The following is a 6852-nucleotide window of genomic DNA, read 5'->3' on the forward strand; positions in this document are numbered from 1 at the left end:
ACGGCGTGCGTGAGCCGCGGCTCTCAGCCCTGCTGCTCCTGCGTAACCACCCACAGCTGAGCCGCCCGCTCTAGGGGAAGGTGTCCCTGCCCACGGCGGCGGGGCTTGAACTGCATGGCCTTTCAGGTCCCTTCCAACCCAAACCTTTCTGTGAGGCTAGGCGCATTTCAGCATTTTAGGAATACTACGCGCTGTTTCACCACAGTGATTTTACTCCAGGTGCATCCGGCCTGACTCTTCATGCAGTTACACAGTTCTTGGGCAAGGCAAATTCCAGTATTGGCATTAAAATGACGCAACAGAATAATACACCTGGCTCTACTCCAGTTCATCAGAAAGCAGCATGCTACGAGACATAAATAAATAAAGTCTTTAGCTAATAAAGTTTAACTGCAGCTGGAGAAGGAGATAAGAAATAAAATAAAATACCTTTTTTAATTGAAAATGCCAAGTAGAAGTAACAGGGAGCTGTAAGAAAGTTACTCTGTCAATTTTGCAGTCTTAAAATCAACGCTTACTCAAAGAGTTAAGAGAAGAAAGAAATTTGTCTTGTTATTGGCCATGAATTTAAATGTAATGACAAATTGCTGAACATAATGAGAAAAAGGTACCATAGCTTTCTGCAGGAGAATTCAGGAATAAGAGGGTTTGTTAATTCAGTCCTGTGACCCAGTAGCAGAAAGGACTGAGTGGTGTAGCAGTGGTGAAATGAATAAGAAATAAATAAACAAAAAACAATTGGACTTCTATCGCAAAAGACAATACACTGCAGTCAATACATTTGATGGACAACATTTAAACCATATTTGTGTAAGCAATAAATAGTGGCTTGTGGAATGGTGGGATATGGTGTGACCACAAATAGAAACTTAGTGTGGGGAGAGAGTTTATGGAGATTTGGGTCATATTCTGAAAATATTTCCAAAGCTTTTAATTTGTGATACCAAAATTGTTTTTATGGGTTGTTTGTTTGCTGGGGTTTTTTAAGGGGAGTGGTATATTTGGTGGGATTTCTTTACTAATCAGTTGCTTGCTGAATAAGCAACAGCTGCAGCAGGTCACACAGCAGAAACAGCTTATTTAAGCACTGCAGCTTGCTTTAATATGGTTTTCCTGAGCAAAGCAGCACCTGCTAACTTGTGTATAGCACTGATAGATCTTCTGGTTCTGCTGGGTTTTTTGGTTGGGGCTTCAAGTTTTTGGCTTTTTTTGAAGATTCATGCCAAATTTGAGTAGTCTTCCAGTGACTGAGCACTCAGAATACTGAGAACATGTAAGTAATAAACTGCCTAGCCCAAAATGAGTGAATAGGTTTTTGTAGGTCGAGCAAGAGCTAACTCTTATGCCCTATTCTTAATAATTTCACCACATACTGTTAGTACGTGAAAATAATATAATATTATTATAGTATTATAAAAATACTTAATATTTTAAGTGTCTACACACAGTAGATACAGCTCAAACCATAATATGAGGTGAACGGACAAGACTTGATAATGATTTCCCAGATAAAGCATTTGTAATCTGTAAGTTAAAATACTGATTTCTTTGTTTGACTTTTGCATATTTTTTCCCCCAGTCAGACTGGTTAACTATGTAACTAATTTTTGAGTACTTGCATTTGAGTTTAGCATGCTTACCTTCTTGCTGAGCCAAGTAAAAGGCTGATGCCCTAGCACTAAGGATGGAATTTGTACATTTAGGAGGTCTCTTCAACATTGTTTTGTCTCCCTTGAAAGCAATTCCAGAAAAAAACTTCTAGTACTAAAATCACATGGGGTTATTCTGAACTTTATTGAATTCAATGTAATTTAATTTGAACTTTTCTTTATTTTTTGCTTTAGAGAGGTGAATTTCACCATGCACAATGTTTACTGGGCTTAATTTCTCGAGCAGTCTATTTCAACAGACCTGAACGTATGTAATTATTGCTGAAGTGTTAGTTTGACTTTCTGCAAGCTGACTGTACTAGCTTCATGTATTTTCTTTTGCCAGATAGAGTATTTTGAAGCCTATAATTGTACTTAGAGTTCTGTGGCATACCAGTAACACATGCCCTTGTCTCGGCCACAGAACAAGGTGGAAGTGAATGAGTGCAGTACAGTAAACATGGTTTCAAAACCAGCTTGAACATACACACTGTCTTACAAAAGATGCTATATGAAAAATACCAATTAAGTTCCCATAACCAACGCAGATAATGAGGTGGACTACTGCGAAATTATAGATGAGCTGATAAATTGCTTTCTTAAGAAGGAAGACCTTTTACAAAAGTGTTCCAAGGTAACTGAGGCAAATGTAAACATCCAGTGCATCCCTCATAATTTGTGTTAACAAGCTTCGAGCTTATGGGTAACAGTATGTGACATTCTCCTGGTCTCTGTGTTATATTGCTTTCATGACACTCAGAATTCCTCTCAGGTGTTGGATTTTTTTATGGTACTTAAACTTCAGAAGTTTGGGAAATTCTTTCATGGAACAAGCACTTTTCATTTGACACCACCCTCCAGAGAGAAAATCCAGGGGCCTATTTCCTGTTTACAGATTAATTTTCCTCAGGTTTCCCTTGTTGCTTAACCACCTCATCAAACATCTGTGTATTGTATGCTATAGTTTATTTGCCAGTAACCATGTGAGTCAGTGTAAGTGACCAGACACATCTAGGTATAGATAAGCACTTCACATTCTTCCTGAACGCCCTACGCACAACTGTAAGAGAGCAGACACCACAAACCAACAAACTTTCTGAACCCTGAACTACAGTTTTAGGTAACCAAAGTTAGACATGCATTTTTGGATGGAATCAGCTAAGGAAATTTAACAGAAGTTGAGCATGAGTCCCTGCCTTGTGCATTATATAATCCATTTACTTATTAAACAATGAGCAGTATGAGAAGGGTATTTTTTTCCAGTACTGGAGTTACAAGGCCACATTGTCTGTAGGTATAAATCCAATTTTCATATAAGGTTCAGCTCACTGTCAATAACCAAGGATCATTGAGGAAGTATTTTTCCTGTAATTGAATATAAGGAGATTACCTAAGATGTGCTAGTGTCTCTACCCATTGTTGCAATTACTGTGTTGGTAAGATACTTGGATTTTTCCATGCTGTTGAAAACTAGGTGTGCAGCTGTCTGGAAATTGCACTGAGATTATACCTGTAAATTTCCAGACAGATTTCATCCTGGTGCATTTGCCAATGTTCTTCCTGTCTGCTCATATTCTGTATTCTTTTTTTTTGTGTCTATTCTTAGAAAAGGTATGTTTTTATTATATTTAGAGAAATTTTGCACATTTTTAATCAATAATGCTGCTTTGAAGCTCACCTGACACTTCCTATTGTAAGGTAATGTTGTCTTTCAGTTATCACCATACCCTAACAATTTGACTACAACTTCCATTCTAGCTTGCTAGGAAAAAAAAAAAAAAGCCAATTTTACTATTTTCAGAAACAAACTGGAGAAATATACTTGCTTACAGTAAATTCTTGAGTGCTTTTCTTCAGAATACTCCAGCATTTCAGGTTTTAAAACAAGTGCTTGAGGTTACTGGTAGCCTTAACACCTTGCTATGTTTACCAGTGAAGTAGCCTTCACACTAAGTACAAAGATACGTTCGTGACTTTCCAGAAAACCTTTCCAAATTTGCTCAGTTGTATGCCTTTGTAAAATGTTTCTGTGTGGTTACTGCCAGGTCTCAAAAGCCACGTTGTCTGAAACCTGCTCTCACTGAGAAAGTAAACCTCTTGCAGTTCCTGTGTGGGGCCAGCCTGTGTACGTGTAATTGTTGCAGGTAAATGAGTATGATGAAAGCCACAGGACGACTTATGTAATGGTTGCTCCAGCTGCTTTTCATTGGTTAAGCTGCTGCCCAGATCAGAAAGCAGAAATTGTCTGTCATACAATCTGTTGACTACTTTGGTGGCACATAAGTGGATGGAAACATCCAATTTGAGTGAAAAACAGAACAAAAATCAAGGGGGACAGTAGTTCATGATTATACAATGTTACATAGTGTTAAGGGAATGCTCAAGAGGATTGAATTAAAATTTTGGGGACAGCTTTCAGTTTTATGTTTGTTTAGTGGCTTTTGGAAAGCTTGGCTTTGCAATGCCAGTAACTGTATTTTTCTGTGATCTACAGCTCAAGTGCCAGAGCTGAGTTGCCAGTGGTAGAGGATAGCTGTGATCAAGAGCTGTTGGACTCTATAAACCTGTCCTCTCACGAGTTTGTTACAAAAAACTTGCCTTTCCCATGCATTAGTTACACTATTACAGCTATGGGCATTGCTATGTTTGGGTGTTTAATTAATTCATGGGGGCTTTTTGATACTTCTGTGGGTTGGGTGAGACTTCACGAGAATTGATGTCCATGGCTGTCACCCTTTGCTTACAGAGATCTTAAAAGGAAAAAGAAATTAAACTGTATTATAAAGCTAGGATGTTGGAACATAAAGATGCTCCATGGAGCACAAGGGTATGTTCAAGGCCAGAGAACATGTGGCTCATAAAAAGAGCCTGTGGAGCTTTGATTAAGCGTTGAGGGAGCAGAGAGGAGGTGTCGAGCAGTGAGAAAATACTGTCCTTTGCTGTTCTGGGAAGCAGGACTTTGTATGGTCTTTGGAAATGGACAGGAGTATCTTGTATATTGAATACTGCATTGGAAAGACTTTTTGACTCCAATATTGTTATCATTGCTAATTATCCAGACTGAAAAATGCCAGAAAACTGTGTTCCTAACCTTTCCCAGCCAAGTGGAGAACTGCTCCTGTAATCCAGTGTTTGAGTTACTCACAGTGCTGTTCTGGTGGTACGGTCTGGTTAATAATGATTTCATGTTTCTTAACAGGGCAAGGGGTCAGACCCTAGTGTTCTTCTCTGTTCATCTCGGAAGAGGCTACATGTCAATGAGAGATAGTTGCTGGGCTGCTTATGTTTAAAAAGATTAAAATCTGCAAGAGGAAATATGCTATATTGACTCCTATTTATATCACTTTCACTTCCTTTATTTAGACAGCAGCTATAATAATTTCATTGTATTTTTTTCTTATCACGTGCCTTTCATACTACATTTTCGTACTTTTGAGTATTTTACTTTTTCAGGGTTTTGGGGTTCTTTACTATTTACTTTTTTTGAGTATTACACTTTCTGTGTTCCCCAAAAGAAGACACAAGGCTCGGGTCAAGTGTGCTTACCTGATTTAGTATACTGTGCATGCTAGACCTGAGATGGAAACACAGCCCTGTCCTGTTACTGCTGATCGCCTGGGAAATCCTGGTGGTGGTTGGTGGATATCGATAGCAGTCAATGAGCAGCCTATCCTGCCAAATGTATGCTCTTTGAAAACAACTGAAGGATTCTCGTATTTTAAATACTTCATTAAGTGCTAAATCACTACCTATCTTTTCAAGGGGAAAAAATCAGTTCAAGAGAAGGGTAGGCATATGTTTTTACCAAGAGTTCTTATTATGGTCTGGTACACCTCCCTTCCTACTGCCCAGAGCATGCTCCTCTAAGGTGTGTCATTTCTATAGAAAAGAATGAAAGACAGAAAGCCAAAAAATTGGAAAGACCTTTTTGTATTGTATTTCCAAAAACAAATCCAAATCAGTCTCAAAGGGGTCTTTGTCAGCTGCCAAAGAGAACCTTTGACAGTGAAAAAATTAACAAAAGAATCTTCTTTATTAGTTTTTGCATCAAAACAAAAGCTTACCCTAACGTTACAGTGGGTGAGTGTTACCCAACAGGGTGCACCACCTTCCAGCAATAAACATACATATAAACCTTGGCACAGCTTTGGAACAATCCCTTCTTGATCTTTTGCTTGGGCTGTGTTGGCCCAGAGTTGGGACAGGATGTGGACAGGAATGAGAGGCAGTGAGGAGTCAAGCACTGACACTGCTGCTTCATGTCAGTTGAGGTTCTATTAAATGTATACAGTTTTAGTGCAGAAACATAAAATTTAAGCATCAGTACCTTTTAATTAAATTTAAAGCAGACATATGATATCAACAACATAGTACCTTCCAGAAGTTTCTAACAGCCATGTTTATCCCAAGTTTCTATCCCTGTCTGCATTTTTTATGGGATTTTCTTAACTGTTTCTGGACTTACAATTAATTCCCTTAAGTGTTATTTCTGTTACATTGCTGCTCTTACTATATAATATCATTTTTGTTTCTGGTAAGAATTTCAACAGTAGACCTTGTGAACAGAACTGACTATGGGCAAAATTCATGCCTGACACAGTGCTTCATAAGTTGTCAAGCACGTACATCTTTTTTGGTTGAGATAATTCTCCATTCTGCTCTGTTTTGGTCTTTTTTGGTTGTTATCTGAAAGGGAAAGTGGAATGGTCCTTTTCTTCGCCCCCCCCCCGGAGGTTCCCTGTTTGGAATGGGGAACTACTGAGCACACAGTCTGGATCACATTCTAGCAGTCGGGAAAAGTGCCTTACTCCGGCTGGGACACCTGTAGCCATGTGTCTGCCACGCTTAACAAGTAAGGCAAGCTGGTTTGCGTCTGATCCGCTGTGGAGAGGAGAATACAGTACACGGAATTCACATCGGTTCTCTTTGCAGCAGCGGTATCTGTCTCGGTTCTTACGAAAAGGGCAGCTGGAACTGCTGTGCCCTCAATTGCATTACAAAGGGGAAGCCTTGAGAAAGCTGTATCCTCGTTTTTTCCAAGAGAATCTTTGGTCATTACCAGTTTTTACTGGGGAAATCACTGACGGACCAAATTTGTGGAACCGATGGCACATGGAGAACACGGCGTTTTGTTCCTAAGAGCTCTGGCTGCTAGCAAAGCTGGAATGAGTGTAGGAGGTTCAGGGACGGGCTGCTGCCGGGA

Source organism: Corvus brachyrhynchos, unplaced genomic scaffold (genome assembly GCF_000691975.1).
Source record: "Corvus brachyrhynchos isolate BGI_N302 unplaced genomic scaffold, ASM69197v1 scaffold255, whole genome shotgun sequence".
Taxonomy (NCBI): Eukaryota; Metazoa; Chordata; class Aves; order Passeriformes; family Corvidae; genus Corvus; species Corvus brachyrhynchos.